At 51.8% G+C, this 17,977-nt stretch overlaps 1 protein-coding gene across 4 annotated transcripts in view; it reads right to left on the bottom strand.

Moving 5' to 3' along the window:
• Nucleotides 1-17,977, bottom strand: part of TMEM63C (transmembrane protein 63C) — a 78,214-nt gene that overhangs the window by 46,592 nt on the left and 13,645 nt on the right. The window contains exon 2 of one of the 4 annotated variants that reach the window (XM_055361067.2): nt 16,697-16,856. The exons of the other annotated variants lie outside the window; for them this stretch is intronic. The gene's annotated coding sequence lies outside the window, so the exon portion shown is untranslated. The remainder of the gene's footprint in view (nt 1-16,696; nt 16,857-17,977) is intronic. 4 annotated transcript variants of the gene reach the window in all.

Raw genomic sequence — 17,977 nt, 5'->3', positions numbered from 1 at the left:
AGGGAGAGGACTGCTGTTGGGCGGCTTGGACCAGGTGGCCCTTCTGCCTGGGAGGACCCCTAGTTACAAGGCCCCAGCCACTAAGCTTGGAGTTGGGCAGGAGGTGGGGAATTCCATCCAGCAGGTTGGTCAGGTGCAGGCTTTCAGCTCAACCTGGCTGCTCAACCTGCAGGGCAGTGAGGGAGGAAAAGAAAGGAGACAAGATCCTCACCCTCTCCCACCTCACCACCCTCCTCAGCTTTCCCAGGCAGCAAGCAGAGGCAGTAATGAGGGAGGCTGTTGCCGTGGAAACCTAGAGCAGCACCAAGCCTTTTCTCTGCATCCCTTCACCCTCCCTGGACCATACTTCTTTCTGGAGGGAGAGCTAGCTCTTGGGTGTGAAGAAGACAGGCAGAAAATCCAGATTTTGGCTTAGTGGAGACTAAAGCACCAGCACTGGAAAGAATGAAGCTAGAAACTCTAGGATGCCAACAGAAAACACAGCAGGGCCACCAGCCCAGCAGGGCGTAGCGGGGGCATCAAGGAACTCATCTGTTTAGACATCACTTTCACAGTATAGGACAAAGGCTGTCTGGGGCAATGGGAAGGATCAGGCTCTCTGAAGCCACTGACTGGACTTAATCCCAGACCCACCTTTGCTAGCTGTGTGAACAGGGGCAGTGACTTCATCTGTCTCAGCCTCAGTTCCCATATCTGGAAAATGGGTATAATAACAGTATTGCCTCACAGGGTTATTGCAAAGGGGAAGTAAGATAATTCACATAAATCCATTTGCACAGTGCTTGAGAAATATGACTGCTTAATTCACCAGCGCTGCCATCCTCCTCCTCATCAGCTTATTTGTAAGGCTGTGGTGAGGGGCCCAGACTGCACAGTCCCTACACTCCTCCTTCCAGCCTCTCTGTTCTGGGGCAGGCAAGAGGAGAGAGATGTGAGGATGGAAAGGTCCATCCACTATCCCACAGACTGCAGCTGGTAGGTGGTGGTTGTTTCTGTCCTTCCTGTGCATAAAAAACAAATGTCAGCCTTGCTTTGTGGGCCAAGGAGGGGCAGTGGGAGATGATGTGAATACTGGTTGGTGAGTCAGGGTTTCAGGGCCCCTCCTAGCTGCATATCTTATCTGATGGGAGAGTGTGTGGCCCTCTTCCTGTCCCATTTCTCCTCCATCCTGGGTTCCTATGCCAAAAGCTGGCAGCTCAGCTGTTCTAGGCTTGGGCAAAGTTGTCCTTGGCAACTGGGCAAAGGCTTCAAAAAGAGCTAGCTTTGCCTTTCTGTCTGCCCAATCCTACTGCTCACTCCCAGGCCTCCAGACCTAGCCTGGTTTTATCCACTGCTGCCCTAACTAACAAGGCCAGCACTTTGCTTCCCACTTCCCCTTCCAGATGAGTTAGACATCTCAAGGCCAAAGCCAAATCTCAGGGATGACCCCAGAGTTAGGATGGTCCAGGAGGGCCCAGGGAGGGACAAATGTTATTAATAGGTAACGTTTACAGAGCAAGTAATATGGGCTAAATATTTTCTATTTAAGTACTAGCTCATTTAATTCTTATAAGTACTCTAGGGTATGAGAACCATCCCTAAATGCAAGAGAAAATTAAGGCCTAGAGAGGTTAAACAACGGGCTCAAGGTCATGGCCCAGAGAGGTTAACTGGCCCGAGGTCACGGTGCTAGTGAATGGCAGAGCTGGCCCTGAAGCCAGACCATTCGTAACCCTCTGCTTTGCTGGCCCCTGAGCCTCTGCTGCTCTGGACATGCTGAGCAGGGGGCAGAGGAAGGGGATGACCTTGCTCAAACTTTAGTCCAGGGACAGCAGCTTCCCTAGCCTTTAGGGTGATGCAGCGGAGAGCAGAGTGGGCTGAGCCAGGAACCCAGGCTGGATCTGCAGCCACTACGCCTGCATTTCCCAGCACAGCCCAGGGCCCAGTCTGCTCCACCACCCCCATGAGTTCTCAGGAACTGGTCCATAGGGCATGTGTTTTGGTTTGTATTAGAGAATCACTATAGCCACAAGCCATGCCCTAGGAAAAGGTGCTATAGTTGGGGAGCCACCCCCACCTTCTCTCCAACCCCATGACCCCCAGAGTGCACAAAGCCACAGCTCCTACCCTGCCCCCTTGCCATTTAGCCTCCTCAGTAGCTTCAATAATTAATCATCTTTTTGTTAACAACAGGTAAGGTTATCTCCCATGGTTCTGGACTTAAACAAACAAGCTGGGATTCCTGGTCATGGGCATCCACTCCCACCTCCCCTTCTTCCTTCTTCTCCAGGTCTCCTGCCCTGCTCCCACCACCCCTTGCCCCTTCTCACTGAGGGACCCCCTCTCAGTGAGGTTCACTCTCATGGCTAGGGGGCTGGTTACTATTGGAGGAAGTGTGGGGAGAGGGAGGATGTGTCACTGGAATGAAGGGCTCTGGTTCACGTCCTTCACCACTGACATGTCTGCTGGCCATAAATCTTTCCCTAAATATCAGTAAGCCCTTCCCTGACCCATACCATCCTCAAACTCCTCAACTCTTCACAACAAAGAGTGGTTTGCTCAGCTTTACATATGGAGAAACTGAGTCTCCAGCAGACATGGAGATTTGCTTAAGGCTCGGGAAAGTGGTGGATTGGGGATAGAACTGGGGGTTTTTGGCTCCCCACTCAGTGCTTTCAGTGACTCCTTAGCCTGGGAGGGGGTCACTGGAATCACCTAGATGGTGTTTAGTACATCTAGATACTCATGTTCCACCCCAGACATTAAGCATGAGAATCTCCAATTATTGTGTGCAGCCAAGACATAAAAGCACCAGACTGAGATTTACAGGGTTATTTGCACCTAGAGAAGGAGTTCTTGATGACCCAAAAAGTTTTCTCACTCCTCCTAAATAAGGAGAGATGGTGGAGAGATTTGGGGATAAAGGATGATACGTCAGTGCCTCTTAAACCATGTCACAGTGTGGCAGTTCGTGAGGCTGGTCCTTATATTCTCCTCCCATGCAATCTCTGCCCCCACCCCCAGCTGGTCCCGAATCTGTGGAGAGTTGGCTGAAGATCTACAGAGGCCCACACCACCTCTTCACTGTAAGTTCCAGGCTCTGGTATTCCTCCCGTTACCCTAGAGGCCACTGGCCTGGCTACTTCCTCATGGTACCCTCTGTTCTGCCCCACTAGCCCCCTTATTCAGAGTTGCTTGCCCCACCCCTACACAGCTTGAGCCACTTCCTCCTGGACTTGGGTGAGCCTTGGTCTCATCAGCATTTAAAGCCCCTGAGTCCAGCTTATATTCTACTCCTCTGAACCCTCTTTCAGATTACCAGCCCTGTCTGCACCTTGTTCCCACCCTCTTTACACAGCTGGCCTTGCAACCACTGCCTGGGACCATCCTCTCATTTTTCCGCGCACGTGAGCAGCCAGCTTACCAACAAATCCATGGGCTCTTTGATAGTAGGGACCATATCTTTCTCTTATACTTTCCATGGTTCTCCCAAAGACCATCACATAGTAGGCCTCAATGAGAGACAGAAGGCCCTTTACCCAGAGACACACTCAAGGGTAGGAAAGAATAAAATGTAGGTGGTTTGTACACATTCGCACAGTGCACAGAGTACATGAATCCCAAATTTTTGCCCCCACATAGCGCACATTGGCTACCAAGTTTCCCTCCAGCAGTCACTGCAGGGAGTGGAGGGAGCATACAGCCGCAGGTAAGGAGACTGGGTGTGAATCTGGCTCTATTTTTTATCAGCTGCTACTTAACCTCTTGCTATTCAGTTTTTTCTTAAAGATCATATCTGTCCTGCCTATACCAGGGTGATTATGAGTGTTAGTTAAAGGGCATAGTGCATGGAGACTCTTTCTGTAAACTGTGCCACAAACTAAGTTGTTGCTTTTGCTGTCCTCTTCATAGGATCGAAGCCAGCCTTCCCCGAGAGGTCCCCAAACGTCCCTCCGCCGCAGTCACTCCTGAAGCCTCAGCATGGGGTGAGAGGATTGCAGTTCCACCTTCCATTGGGCCCACGATGCAAGCAGAGCAATGATCCCGCCGCCCCTGGCTGGGTCCAGCTGGGCTCTCAGCACCATGGACAGCACCATGCTGGGCAAAGGCATTTCTGCTTCTGCTGCTCTCTGCCAGGGCTCGTGGGCAGGGCCAGGCAATTCTCGCTGCTGCCCCAGCCCAAGAATAAGAATAACAGCTAACACTTATTGAGTGAGTTCTATATGCCAGGCCCTGCGCCAAGTCTTTTCAGGTGTCGACTGGGTTAAACCTATCAGGTTGCATATGGGACACGGTTGATACCCTCAGCATCCATTCCCACCTCTGTGCCTTCCTATATTGCAGAAGCTGGAAAGTTAAAAGGTACATTTCCAACACTCCCTTGCAGCTGGGGTTCTGGATACAGATTAGAGCTCATCAATTAGACATGGTGGAGATAGATTTACAAGGCAGAAGGGAGGAGAGGGAGGAGGAGGCCTTCTCCCTGGTGCTCAGGCCGTGTTCTGCTGACAAGCCATGCTGAGGACAGGAAGGGATTCTCTGCAGGAAGTTCAATGCCCAGTCTCTGGCTCCCAGGGAGGGGGTGGTGTGAGAGGCAATTGTGGCAAAATCTGCAGCAGTTTTCTCATCCCTAGATAGCAGGTGAAAGGACGTGAACTCTGTGGCTCCAGTAATGGCCCTCCTGACTGGGTGAGGAGTAATTTGTCTGGAGGGACAGTTCTGCTCTGTTCTGAAGACCCAGCTTCTAATTCTTCCAGTGATTTCGAGACCCTGAGATTCCCTGTATGAATCAAGCTGACTACAGCATCATGTCCCAGTCCTGGTTTTGCTTAAGATTACTAGAGTGTTTTTTGTTTCTTGTACAAAGACCAGGCAGGTTCTATTATTATCCCATCTTATGAATGAGGAATTTCAGGCCCAGAGAGGTTAAAAGACTTGCCCAGATCAGGGAGTTAGTACCGTGAAGTTAGGGCCTGAGCTGGGGGGCTGGTTCCACAGCCCCCTCCTGATCACTTTGCTATGTGCCACCCTCGAGGCAGAGAACGCTGATTCCAACAAGCAGGAATGAAGCTGCTAGGCTCAAGACAGAAGTACATTGAAAAAAGGAAAGGCTGATAGGGAATACTGGAACCACACTCCAGGCTCCCATGGGTGTAGCCCCTGAGGGGGCCTCAGGAGAAGAAAGGGGCAGGAAAGGACATGGGCATTTGTGATGGGACAGGCCTTCTTATGGCTATCCCACTGAACATCATTTATTCCTCACAAGCAACATGAGAGGTAGAAGCCTAAGAAGTAAGAGTCAGTATCCCCATCTTACACGTACAGAAACTGAGGCTCAGAGAGGTTAAGTAACTGGCCTAAAGTTACACAGCTGGAGAGAGACAAAGGCAGGACTGGAATCTAAGTGTCTGGCTCCACTACATCATGCAGCCTCTGAAGGCACAAGCCTTTGAAGGAACAGAGCAGTTTTGCCCAATTCCAGGAGGACTGTATTTCTGGGGTACAGGAGGATGGCCCCCACATCTGTACTACATCTAAGGGACTCTCAGCTAAAGAGAAGGACCAGGCAGCTTCTATTATTATCCCATCTCATGAATGAGGAATTTCAGGCCCAGAGAGGTTAAGAAACTTATCCTCTTAACACCTCTGTGGGTGGCAGATGGAGTTGGGATGCCATCAGGGGAGAAGGTGGCCACTTGGACTCAGGCTGGAAGCTGAGTGTGTTGGCTTCCCCACCCCATCCATCTCACCTCTGGGACCCCCACAGAGATGCCTCTCCTTGCCAGGAAGTTTCCTTTCCTTGTCCTCCAGACCCTGGACCCCAACCCCTGCCTTTCTGCCTATGCCCGAGTAAGTGAGCAACCATGATGGTGCCCAGGGGGCGCTGGAGACAGAAGGCAGAGGCAGCTGTGGGGACGTCACAGTCACCCAGGCCCCTGGGAGATGGGCAGTGACTCAGGGAGACACGGGGAGGAGGACAGGTGACTTCATGCCTGTGTTAAAAAGGTAAAATAGGAAATAAAAACAGCAAGATACAATGCTGTTAAATGAAATGATCTGGATTCTAAAAAGAAAAATAAAAGAAAAAAACTAAAATTATATCACATTCTTTTAACAGTCCTTAACATTTTTTTCTGAGTTTGAAAAACTATTTAATATGAACATGTATTGTTGCTTCTAATTAGAAAAAGATCATATATTAAAAGGAAGGCTTGAGATTGACAGATATCCATGTAATCAAGCTTTCCTCCTGCATCAAATCCCTCTTCCCTTCCTCAAATGCCCTCATTCTGATCAGCTCCCACTCAGACTTGTTGATGGGGAGGAGAGGGTGGAGGGACTGAGCTCTCACAGTGACATGCAGCCCAGTGGTTCCTGTGCAGGCTGCCTACTCAGAAAGAAGAATCAAAGCCTGAATCCAATGCCATCTCCTCTCCCTCTCCTGTCAGGGCCTGGCTGGGCCATGTGCAGGCAGATCAAGAAGCCAAGGTGGTGCATCATCGAAGCCAAAGTGGCCACCAGGTCCCTGGGCGTCTGCCTGAAAGCCAGAGGCAAGCCTCTCTCCCTGCTCCACCCCAGGTCAGTGGCTCCTCCTGACAGCAGTGGTACTGTGCTGACTACAGCATCAAGTCCCAGGGGCAGTGATCAGGAAGAGGACTTGGAGGCCTCCCCGGCACAGCTCTCACTAGGGCAGGCAGGGGCAGCCTCCCCAGCCCCCTGCCCTGCCCCTCCCACCTCCCCACCCCCTCAATGGATCAGTGGAAGATGGTAGCTACTGAGGCCCCTCTAGTCATTTTTGGGGGTGTTCTAAACCTAGACTCCTATAGGGAAGAGAACAAAAGAGAAATGGTAGCCTCCAGGAGGTAGGGGGTGGGGTCCTGAATGGGCCTGGCCTCTGGATTACCTCTGAGCCTGACGGAAGGCCTATGTGCGCTCTCCTCCAGGTGACAAAGTATGTTTACAAAGTCATCTCACCTGGCCCCCAACAGTCCTGCCAGAGGAGAGGTGGCAACTGTCCCCATTTACAAATGAGGATGCTGAGGCCCAGAGTGGGTGTGTAGCCTGCCCAGGGTCACACAGCTAGCAGCTGAGCAGCGGGGGTGGAGATCTAAAGCCAAGGCCCGAGCTTCTGCACAGCTCCCTGCTCCTTTTGACATCTGAGCTCTCTGCTCCTGGCCTGCTCCTGGGCAGAGGCTGGGACCAGGGGAGGCCCTCTTGGCCCCAGGAGCCCCTCCAGTCTCACCTCCCCCAGCTCCCCACGAGGAATCTCAGCTCCAGCCGATGGAAGGCCCCTTGCCCATCAAAGGCCTTGGTTGTCTCTGCCCCCTCCATTCCTCCCCTCTGTGGAGGACCTTGATCCTCCCGCAATGGGAATGCTCCATTGGCAAGGACCAGTTCAACTCTGCTTTCTTCAGGGAGCCTTCTGGGTACACCCCCTGGTCTTGCTGATCTCACCCTCCCTTCCATCCTACTGTTCTCACTTATTCTTTCCTGAGTTCTCTACCGGGTAGGGGTTGCTAAAGAGGATGAGATGTGTTCCTCCCCTCCTCAAGCTCATTCTAGGTGAATGAGAAAGGCCTTGGCTGAAAGGCAGTGATAACGCAGTGTGAGAAGGGCTCACAGATGAACCGAACCCAATCTGCAGTGCCTGGGGAGGCCTCCTGGACCAGGCTGTGATGGAATCAGCTAGAAGGGCTTTCTTCGCTCTCCTTAACTTGGCCAGCAAGGCCTGGGTGTGGGGCCCTGCCTAGTGTTCTGGCTTCATCATGTCAAACTTCCCCCTCACTTCCATCTCCAGCCTCCTAGGTTGTTCCCTCAGTTCCTGGAGCATGCCACCTTCCCTCCTGCCACAGGGCCTTTGCATATGCCAGTCCCACCACCTGGAAGGTTCTCTCTCCCATTACTTGATTCATTCTCCCCCTGGTTAATCTCAGCTCCATTTTTGCTTCCTTAGGGAAGAGCTCAGGCCAGGCCCAGCTCCCCAAGTCCTATGCCTCTGAGCATCTTGGGAGGCAGGCATCATGTATGCAGTAAATGTGGATTTCTAGTACTAGACTCTCTGGGCCCAAGTTCTGCCTCTGCTACTCACTAGCCCCATGTCTTCGGGCAAGCTTCTTAACCTCCCTGTGCCTCAGTTTCCTTATCTGTAAAATGGAGATGTTAATAGCACCTACTTATTGGGTGGATGTGAGGTTTAATAGAGCCAACTCACATGGAACATTAGAGCAGTGCCTAGCACATTGCAATGGCTCAATAAAGTTAAGTATAATTTTCCTTGTTGTACCTAGTACATTCGATGTTGTTTACGGGATGACGTAGCAGACGGCTGACTCCCCACACCTCCCCGCAAAGGGAAGCTCCTTGACAACAGAGCCCTTGGCTGTGTTTGCTGATTATTTCCTCTGCTGTGCTGGATGGGGTTGAGTGCTTTACAAATATTTGCAGAAGGAAAGATTGGCAGTGGGTTGGGGTAGGACTCATTTGGCCCCCATGATGAGAGTGTTTTGGCTGGAGAAGATCTTACAAATCATCTAACTTAAGCCCTCCTTCCACAGAGGGACAAAGGGAGCTGCTGGTGAGCATTTCCCTGGGCTTCCAGTCTCAGGGGGCTGAGCAGCCCTTGCCCACCTCTGTCTCCCCCTAGGGCTTTGCTCAAAGCCTATCATGGCAAAATCTCAGACTGAGGCATCTGTTTCTGTTTTGATTTAAAAAAAAAAATGTGGCGCATCTCATATTTGAGTGTTGTGGAGCAAATACATTCACCACAACTGGGTGAAGCTGCGGGATCCAGTTTGACCCTGAGTTATTGCTGCAATTCTCGTCTCCGTGGTAACAAGTCCCCACTAAGTCTTCAGCCAGCAAGGCTGGGCAATGGCTCAGCTCAGCTCCTGTTTTGCAGGGCCCCTGGGCTAAGATGCCGGCAGGCAGCCAGCATGGTTCTCCCTCCAGCCTCTCCCCTGACTGCTTCCTCTGCAGGAGTCTGGAGGGGGCAGGAAGGAGGAGAAGGAGGTGAAGCAGCCATAGGGATATAGCAGCAGAGGCTCTGACCCCAGAGTCAGCTCCAGCTAGAGCCGGGTTGGAGGCTGCCAATGAGGAGGTGTCTACCAGCACGAGCAGCCTACTGGGGCCATCACACCCCACCTCCTGCTGCTGCCAGGGTGGGCTCTGATCAACCAAAGCTCTGCAGCCAGTCACACTCAGATCCAACCAGCTGTTGACAATTTATTACTGTCTAGATAGAGCCACCCTGCACTGAACACCTGCTCTGGGCCAGCCCCGAGCTAGGTGCTGAAGAGGCAGGGATCCATTACATATGGCCTGTCCTCAGCAAGCACACAGTCAGGTGGAGGAGACCCAAGTGGTGTGAAAGTAGCCAGAATAAACAACAACGGGTGCATGGCCAGGCAGGAAAAGCAAGATGCAGACGGCACATGGAGAATGCTGCCTCCTGTGTGTCTCCATTTCCTCTAGAAGGATGCACAAGAAACTGTTGCCAGTGCTTGTCTTCTGGGTAGGGAACTAGGTGGCGAGGAAGACTTACCTTTCACTCTGTTCTCTTTATTGTTTTTTTTTTTTTTTTTTCAAGATGGAGTTTCGCTCTTTTGCCCAGGCTGGAGTGAGGTGGCAGGATCTTGGCTCACTGCAACCTCCGCCCCCCGGGTTCAAGTGATTCTCCTGCCTCAGCCTCCTGATTAGCTGGGACTACAGGCGCCCACCACCACGCCCGGCTAATTTTTGTATTTTTAGTAGAGACAGGGTTTCACTATGTTGGCCGGGCTGGTCTGTAACTCCTGACCTCAGGTGATCCACCCACCTCGGCCTCCCAAAGTGCTGGGATTACAGGGATAAGCCACCACGCCCAGCGTCTTTATTGCTTTTTGAATTTTGTACTATATGCATACCTAACCGTTTTGAACAAAACAAAACAACAAAACCAAACTGAAAAGCAGCATCACCGGGTAAGTGTTGTAATAAGGATGTGGGCTTCTCAGTGCTGGACACCCAGAGAGGAGGAGTGGATAGCTCTGACACTTAGGGACTCTCTCTCCTCTCAGGCGCTCAGTTCCATGTGCCAGGTAGAGGGGTGTGTGTATGTGTGTGTGTGTGTGTGTGTGTGTGTGTGTGTGTGTGTGCCTGCCTGTCTGCCTCTGTAGCTATGTGTTTGGGATGTGCAGCGCTACTGGGTTGAACAGTATCCTCCCAAAATGCATGTCCACGTGGAACCATGGAATGTGACCTTGTTTGGAAATAGAGTCTTTGCAGATGTAATTTGTTAAAATGAGGTCATACATGATGAGGGTGGCCCCTGAATCCAACCACTGGTGTCCTTAGATGAAGGCCATGAGAAGACAAAGGGAGAGACTGGAATGAGACAGCTGCAAGTCAAGGAATGCCAAAAACTGCTGACAACCCCCAGGAACTAGGAAGAGGCAAGTAAGGATGCTCCCCTAGGTCCTGCAGAGGGAGCACGGCCCTGCTGACACCTTGATTTCAGACTTCTGGCCTCCAGGACTGGAAGAGAATAACTTTCTGTTGTTCAGAACCACACAGTTTGTGGTAATTTGTTGCAGGGCCCTGGGAAGCCAATACAGTGGGTCTATGCATTGGTGCTTGTGTGTTTTGAGGTGTGTCTGTCAATGTGTTTGTGTGTGTGTGTGTGTGTGTGTATCTGAGTATGTTTTGAGGGGTATTTGGTTGTGCTTGGGAATGTGTTTGTGATTATAATTTGGGTTTTAGATGCTTGTGTTTTGGGTTGCATGCATATTTATGTGTTCATATGTGTGCATGTTGAGTTGTATACACTTGTGTGTTTTGGGGCTTGTGTGAATTTATGTGTTTTTAGCCAATGATCTCTAGGGTCTCCCTTAGCTGTGTCATTCCAGAAGTCTGCCCTGGGGCCCCTGCTGCAGGGAGCACCTAGAAGGGATGCAGGGCAATGGCAGTGGGGATGGAATGGACTCAAGAGCAGGTGGGAGCAGCATCCTGTCTAGTCTAGGGCCACCTGGGAGAGGGCAGGGGCATCTCAAGTGTCCCCATCACACCTGCCCTGTCAGTGCAATGATCTCAGCCTCAGGAGTGGGGGTCCAGTAGGAGCCATGTCCTGGGGGCCCAGCCCCAGGGCCTTCTTGGAAGCCTTCAGCAAAGAAAAAACCGCCCCCGCTACTCCCAGAGACACTCTACTTCCTCTCCTTTTTGGTGTTAGTTTATGGGAAAGTGAACGCACACCCTTGAAACATTATAGCAATGGGTCTCACACTTTGGTGGGTCACAATCAGCAGCAGGGCTTGTTACATCACAGATCGCTGGGCCCTGCCCCAGGGTTTCTGCCACAACAGGTCTTGGGTAACGCCTGAGAATCTCTATCTCCAACAAGTCCCTGAAGGATGCTGATACCGCTGGGCCAGGGACCTCACATTGAGAATCACTATCCTAGACCACAGAACAGGAGAGGGAGGCTCCTCTTTCAGCTTCCTCATCTGACCCCCAGACTTCGGTGTGGGCAGCCTCGTGTTTTTAGGATGGGCCCTGGAAAAGGCAGCCTCAAGCTGATTCTTTCAGTCTCACTGTCTCTCCCACCCGTCGTTCACAAAATAATTTATTCAGCAAATTACAGTCCAGACTCTGTTCCCTGAACTCAAGGTGCCTACAGGCAAGACACAAGGCTCTAGTGGGTACACAGACCCCTAAGAAGACCATAACAAGACCGCATAGCTGCACTCTGGAGCTCTGTTCAAGGAGTACTGGGAGCACAGAGGAGGAGCTCCTGCCTCAGTCCTGGAGAATCCACAAAGGCTGCCTGGGGGAGGTGCCAGCCAAGGCAACTCTTAGAAGATGGATAGCTTCTCTTTTGCTGTGGGTGTGACCACAAAACATTTCCCACTTGGTTTTCTGCTACCTTGCTCTTAGCCAGCCTATTGGGAACTTTTTATGAACACTTTATTAAACTGTTACCAAAAAAAAAAAAAAAAGACAAACAGCACTAGATCACTTTAACTGAGCACTTATTACCTGCCAGGTGCTGTGCTAAGACTCTGGAAGCACGAGAGCACCTGTGTCCTCACATCACCACCAAGAGGGGAACTATTGTCCTTGAGTGAGATTTGAGCCTAGCCAGTTGGCCTCAAGGCATCACATTCCTAGCCTGACGACACATGGGCCTCCTACCATGTGGAGGACAGGGCAGAACATTCCGGGAGGAGACCTGGGCATGCATAAAAGCCGAGAGGCAGATGGGGAGCGGGGGCAGGACAAGATGTGAGCCTAGTTCAGGTCCCCTGGATGGAAATGCACCACCCCTCAGGGGCAGCAGAGCCAGGATGGGGGCCAGGTTGAAGCCTATTTCTGGGCTGTGGCGCCATCTGTCTAAATAGGGCCAGAGCCACGTTGGCTGCCTCATGTGCTCTCTGAGCACAGCTGGTCCAGTGATAGGTGGGAGGCAGATGGCAGAGGCTGTGGGTCTGGCTCACAGGGCCTCACAGGGCCTGGGGGGCATGAGGGACCTGAGAATCCCTGCTACCATAGTGGGAGCTCTCTATTCACAGGTTTGCTTGTGATGAAGGTTAGCCCTGCAGGGAGGCTGTGCCGAGGGGCTGAGGGGTGGTGGCTGGCACAACCTCCATGACTCGTGGTGGATCCACATCTTAGCTCCCTGGCAGTCTCCATGTGGCTCTGGGGATCATCAGAGCCTCCTCAACTAGAGCACAAACTCCAGGGCAGGAGCCAGCCTCCTCTGACCTTGCTCCTGCCCCTTGGGTGGGGGATCAGGAAAGCCACACTGATCCAGGCTGAATGAGGACTTGAATGGAGACCTGAAGCCAGATGATGGAAAAAGAGAAAGTGAACTGCAGCTGCAGCAAGAGGTATTTCAGTTAGACACAAGGAAGCACTGGCCTGGGAGACTGAAGGGAGTACTAGCTATTTCTGGGGGAAGAGAGGGATCCCTCCTTCTGTCTGCGACAATCTGCCTCTCTGGAAAAAGGATGGTGGGGATTTCTCTCTCCTCGTCCTTCAGCAGCTCTTCTCTCATCTCTCACCTACATTTTAGTTTCCCCTCCTTTCTTGCCTGCCTCCACTTCTGCCTTCGTTGTCTGAGTGGGCCTGGCTCATCACAGTGTTGCTGGGAGCCTTTGAGCAGAGACACAATTCAGCCAGTGTTCACTGAGTCCCACACCTGCTGGAGGTGAAGGAGTCCAGGCCCTGCCCAGAGCACTTCCAGCCAGGTGGAGACACAAGACAGGAAAACCGGTGCCTACACCCAAGGCAGAGTAAGAGCCACACACTGAGAAAGGAACAAGCCAAGCTGTGGGGCTCAGAGATCACAGCCCGGGGGGTCAAGGAAGGCCTCGGAGAGGTGGCATTTGGAGACTGGGTGAGATTTCCATACTGACAGAAACCAGTGGGAACAAGGATAGTCCAGGCAGAGGGACAAATGAGAGGAAGAGGGAAACAGAGAGTGGACTGTTCTGGAAATGGCAGGCAGACTAGCTTGGCTGAAGAGGTGGGATGAGAAGGGTCTGGTGAGATAACAGGCAAGTTGGGACCAGATCATGAGGCCCTGAATCTCAGTTGAATGATTTGCACTTGATTGTGTAGGCAGTGCGTAGCTATTGAAGGTCTTGGAGGAAGGGCATGGCATTATCTGGGCTGGGACTAGAAGAGCTTCTAGATTTTGTTCCTATCCTAGGATCTCATGAAAGGCATTTGGCCTTGATTCTGAGCCCCCGGGCCTCTCAGGAATCCCCAAGGGGAGCAAACAATCTGTGTGTCTCAAATGTTGCCTTTCCAGTGAGGTCTGTCCTGACCATCCTTCTTCATAACGCAGCTCCTCCTGCACCCCTGATTGCCCTCCCTTTCTTTCTCTGTGTTTTTTATTTCCCCCATTGCATTTATCTCCTTCTAACATACATCATCCATAATATGCTGTTCATTATCTGCCCCATTTGAATGAAAGCCCCCTGAGAGCAGGGTCATGTTTGTTTTACTTGCTGCTGCCTAGTCCAGTGCCTAGAATCTCAACAGATTCATTCATTCTTCAAGTGGATAAAGAGAAAAATACCACCTTGCGGGAACCAGCATGCTCTGGTTTGCCCCCTCCCTGTCCCTTTACTGCTGGCTTCCTGGGCTTGGCAGCACCGAGCCTCCAAGTGGAAAAATCTCTGAGAAAACCAAGCAGAGCTGTGCTGCTTCCCTCCTGCACTTCCCATCCTTGCCAGGAAACATTTGAACTGTTTCCTGCTCCTGCCAAAAACCACCACTATTTTCCTGTATCTCAGAGCGGAGGCCAGGCGAGGACAATTTCCCCACCTAAGGAAAGCTAGAAGTTTGCAGGACTGAAACAGCTCCACTTGGCAGCCTGGAGAACAACTTTGATGGTCTGATCAGAATCGCGGCAAATTCCCAAGTGCCCTCTCCACGCGTGCAGTGGCTCTGGGCATTTTGCTCCATTTTGCCCTCACCCTGACTCTACGAAGCAGGTGTTATCCTCCACATTTCACAGATGGGAAAATACAGAAGTTCATTGACGTGGCCAAGGTCTCTCCACCAGATAAGGAGGCTGGTCTCAAATGCTGTTCTGTCCTGCCCCAGCCCAGGGCTTGTTCCTCCACAGTGTGTGGCCTCTCTTCCGCCAGAGGGGCTGAGATGCAGGATGGAGCTAGCTGAGTTCTCTGTCCCAAGACGCCAGATCATGGGTAGTCTCTGCTGGCCTCAGGCTTCCCACCTGAGCCATGGGAGCCAAGGTTTTGGCCACGGCCCCATGATGAATGAGGACCATGACGTCACGTCTGCTGCCTGGCCTGAACTCATCAGAGTACACATTATAACTGCGGTCACTGCCTGTCTGGGCAATGGCCAAGTGTCCTCTCTTGACTCTGATGTGGACCAAGGCTGGAGCTCAAAATAGGGCTCACTGCATTTGCAGGCCCAGTGGATCCAAGGGAAACCAACCCTAGCCTTGTGTGCGGATGCAGGGCCCCAGATCCAGGTCCACTCCTGGCCAGTCTATGGTTGGGGAGGCAGAAGAGCTTGGATCAAACCCCCAGATGTAGGCTGTAGGTGACTGCACTTCCATTCCTTAGGGACTCAGTTCACCCACTCTGAGAGTGGAAACCCTCTCCCAACAAACATTACTGATTCCTTACTACATGCAAGGCAAACGATATTCTTCTCTGCCTTCAAGCCCTTAAAGTGAAGTTAGAGCACAGTCATTAACTAGACAATGGGGAGTCATGGTTGGTTGTAGAGCCAGGGAATTGGATGACTGCACAGTGTCTTAGGGAGGTTGATCAGGCAGCAGACTATGGCTGGGAGAGAACAGACTTTTGCGGTGATCAGATCTAATGTGTTAAGCACTTACTGGGTGCTAGATGTTGTTTCAAGTACTTTACAGATATTACCGTAGTTAATCTTCACCCTAGGGTACTATTGTTAACCCCATTTTACAGATGAAGAGACAGAAGCACATAGAGATAACAAAGCCAGTAGGTGGTTGAGCTGGGATGTGAACCCATCTGGCTCCACTGCTGCCTCTTCTAGTAATCTTGAACAAGAGTCTGGCGCAGGGCTGGGGCCCTGGGAATGGCCAGAGGAACAGAATTGAAACACTGCCTGTGGCTAAGGCTCCCTGCCCTGGAGGGCTCTCCCAAGAAAGGACCAGGAAATTATAAAGGGGACATAAAGAACCATGTTTAAGATTATTTTCATCAGTAACAGCAACAATCACGACGCTCTTGGCCAACACCCCGTGCAGGATAGTATCTTCTTTCATGTAACAGAGATTTGAGACACTCTCAAATAGAGAAATCTTATCACAGTTAGAGCTTCCTCTGGAAAGCTTCCTGGACTCTCTAATCCTTCCTCAAAGATTTATTTATTAATGTATTTACTTACTTAAATAGGGAAGAAAGCCTCACTTAGATGCTAACCTAGCTTCAATACCTTCTAGCTTGGGATGTCCAGTCACTGTCAATGTTCCTTTTGCAAAGTGGGGAGGAGTTGCTGGAGGTAACTGGGAAGGTGGAAAGAGAGGAAGAGGAGCGTGGGGCACAGGCTGGGCTGAGGGGCAAGGGGAGGCCACTGAGCCCAGGAAGGGCTGTCTGAAGCCAAAGGGCTTCCCGCGCTGTTTTGACAAGATTACACCTGATTCCTCTGAGATGTTCAACCACAACACTGGAAACTACACTATTGATTTAAGTAATACTTGAGAAGTAAAAAGAGATTGCGGTTGGATTCTGCCTCTAAGATCCCTAGCTCTAGCAGTCTATGAAGATACCATCTGTCTTAATCCTTTCCTAGAGGATAAAGTGTCAAGAGTTAGGGAACTCTTGGAAGAGCCGCGTCTGGCCGGATTCTAGGCTTGCCCCAAACCAGAGTCAGCTGGGCAAGAACCACCAGGAGGCCCAGCTAGTAGCTCAGCCCCGGGGGAATTTCCAGGTGACAGAGGACATCCTAACCAAAACCAGAGCATCTTCTGCCCCTTCCCAGGCCTCATGGGCAGGGTCACCTGGGACAGAGCCCTTCGGAATGGGGTTAGGCCGTCCTGCCCCTTTCCTGGCAGGTTGTGGGTTTGGGAGGGCTTAAGGAGGGTCTTTGCCCAAGTGCTGGCTAGAGAGCTGCAGGCCATGGGCGGCCAGGATGGCCACATTTCCCAGGCTCAAGGTGGGGAGCTGGCGCTAGGGCTTAGCCCTGATGGGTGATGGGATGATGCCGGGGCACCTACCTGGAACAGCAGCTGAGGTTTGGGGCTCAGGCCCCACGTGGCCTCTGGGCTGTAATAGGACCTTCCCTCCTCTTGATCAGTCCCCAGGAAACAGTCCTTCTGAGTGGCCCAGCAGTGTCCCCGCTCGATTCCTGACCCCGAGGGAGGCTCCTCCAAGGCTCTATGGCACAGGGACAACAGAACCCTCTCAGTGCAGGCGGGCATGCATCCCAGTCCTCCCTGGCCTCCTTGCAGCTCCTTCCCAAGCCCAGGCTGGCCAAGCCCCTCCCAACTCCAACGTGCTTGTCAGTATCTCCCACAAGGCCTGCCTTGGGGAGCTGTGATGGGGTGAGGGGTACTCCAGAAGCATCCATGACCCCCAGACTGCCCCAGCTCCAAATCCAGGCCAGCCAGTGCCCACCCCTAAGGTAGGTGAGCTGGGAGCTACCATTCAACCCAGCTGAGCAGCAGCTGTGGGGAGCGGGCCATGGAGACAGCACGGCACTGGGAGACCAGGCACCAGCTCTGTCACTTCCCCTGCTGAGCTGGAGCACCCCACCTTCCCTTGCTGCTGTGGGGGTGTTCAGCCTAGATGCACAGACGATGCCAGCAGGGTTGAGCTCGGGGAGGTCAAAGGGGTCATACACATCACCCACTTCAGAATCATCTGCAGGAGGAGGGGGAGGGCTTGCTAAAATGCAGGTGGAAGGGCACTACCTTGACCCACTGAACTTGAATCTCCAGGAGGGTGTTTGGGAACCTGCATTTTAACAAGTTCCCCACATGGGTGCCCATGAAGTAAGACTCAGTAGATGACACACTGGGAAAGGGCAGGAAAGTCCAAGGATGATTTTATAATCCACATAAAGGGATCATCGGTCCCTTTCCTGAAAGCAGCATCACAGGAGCCCAGTCTCTGCAGCCAGCTAGCCAGGGAGCCCCGGCAGCTTGCTCAATCCTCTCTAGCTCTCATTTTCCTCATGGATAAAATAAAGATTGGCGGTGAACTCTTAGGCCCGCCCACATCTGAAATTGTGAATGCAAGGAGAGGTGAACCCACTGAGAAACGAATTTAAAAGCAAAGTTCAGGGTGAGGCATTTTAACTGGTATTCTCCCCTTTATAATTTGTTTCTTCTTAAATATTCTTGTTTGTTTTGTTTTTTTGAGATGGGGTCTCACTATGTTGCCAAGGCTGGTCTCCAATGCCTGGGCTCAATTGATCCTCTCGCCTCCGCCTCCTAGATAGTTAGGATTACAGGCACATGCCACCATGCCCAGCTTTAAATATGCTCTTTAAATTC

The sequence above is a fragment of the Gorilla gorilla genome, chromosome 15, assembly GCF_029281585.2.
Source record: "Gorilla gorilla gorilla isolate KB3781 chromosome 15, NHGRI_mGorGor1-v2.1_pri, whole genome shotgun sequence".
NCBI classification, from domain to species: Eukaryota; Metazoa; Chordata; class Mammalia; order Primates; family Hominidae; genus Gorilla; species Gorilla gorilla.
The sequence above is the reverse complement of the archived record's forward strand: the minus strand, read 5'-3'. Positions and strand labels throughout refer to the sequence as shown.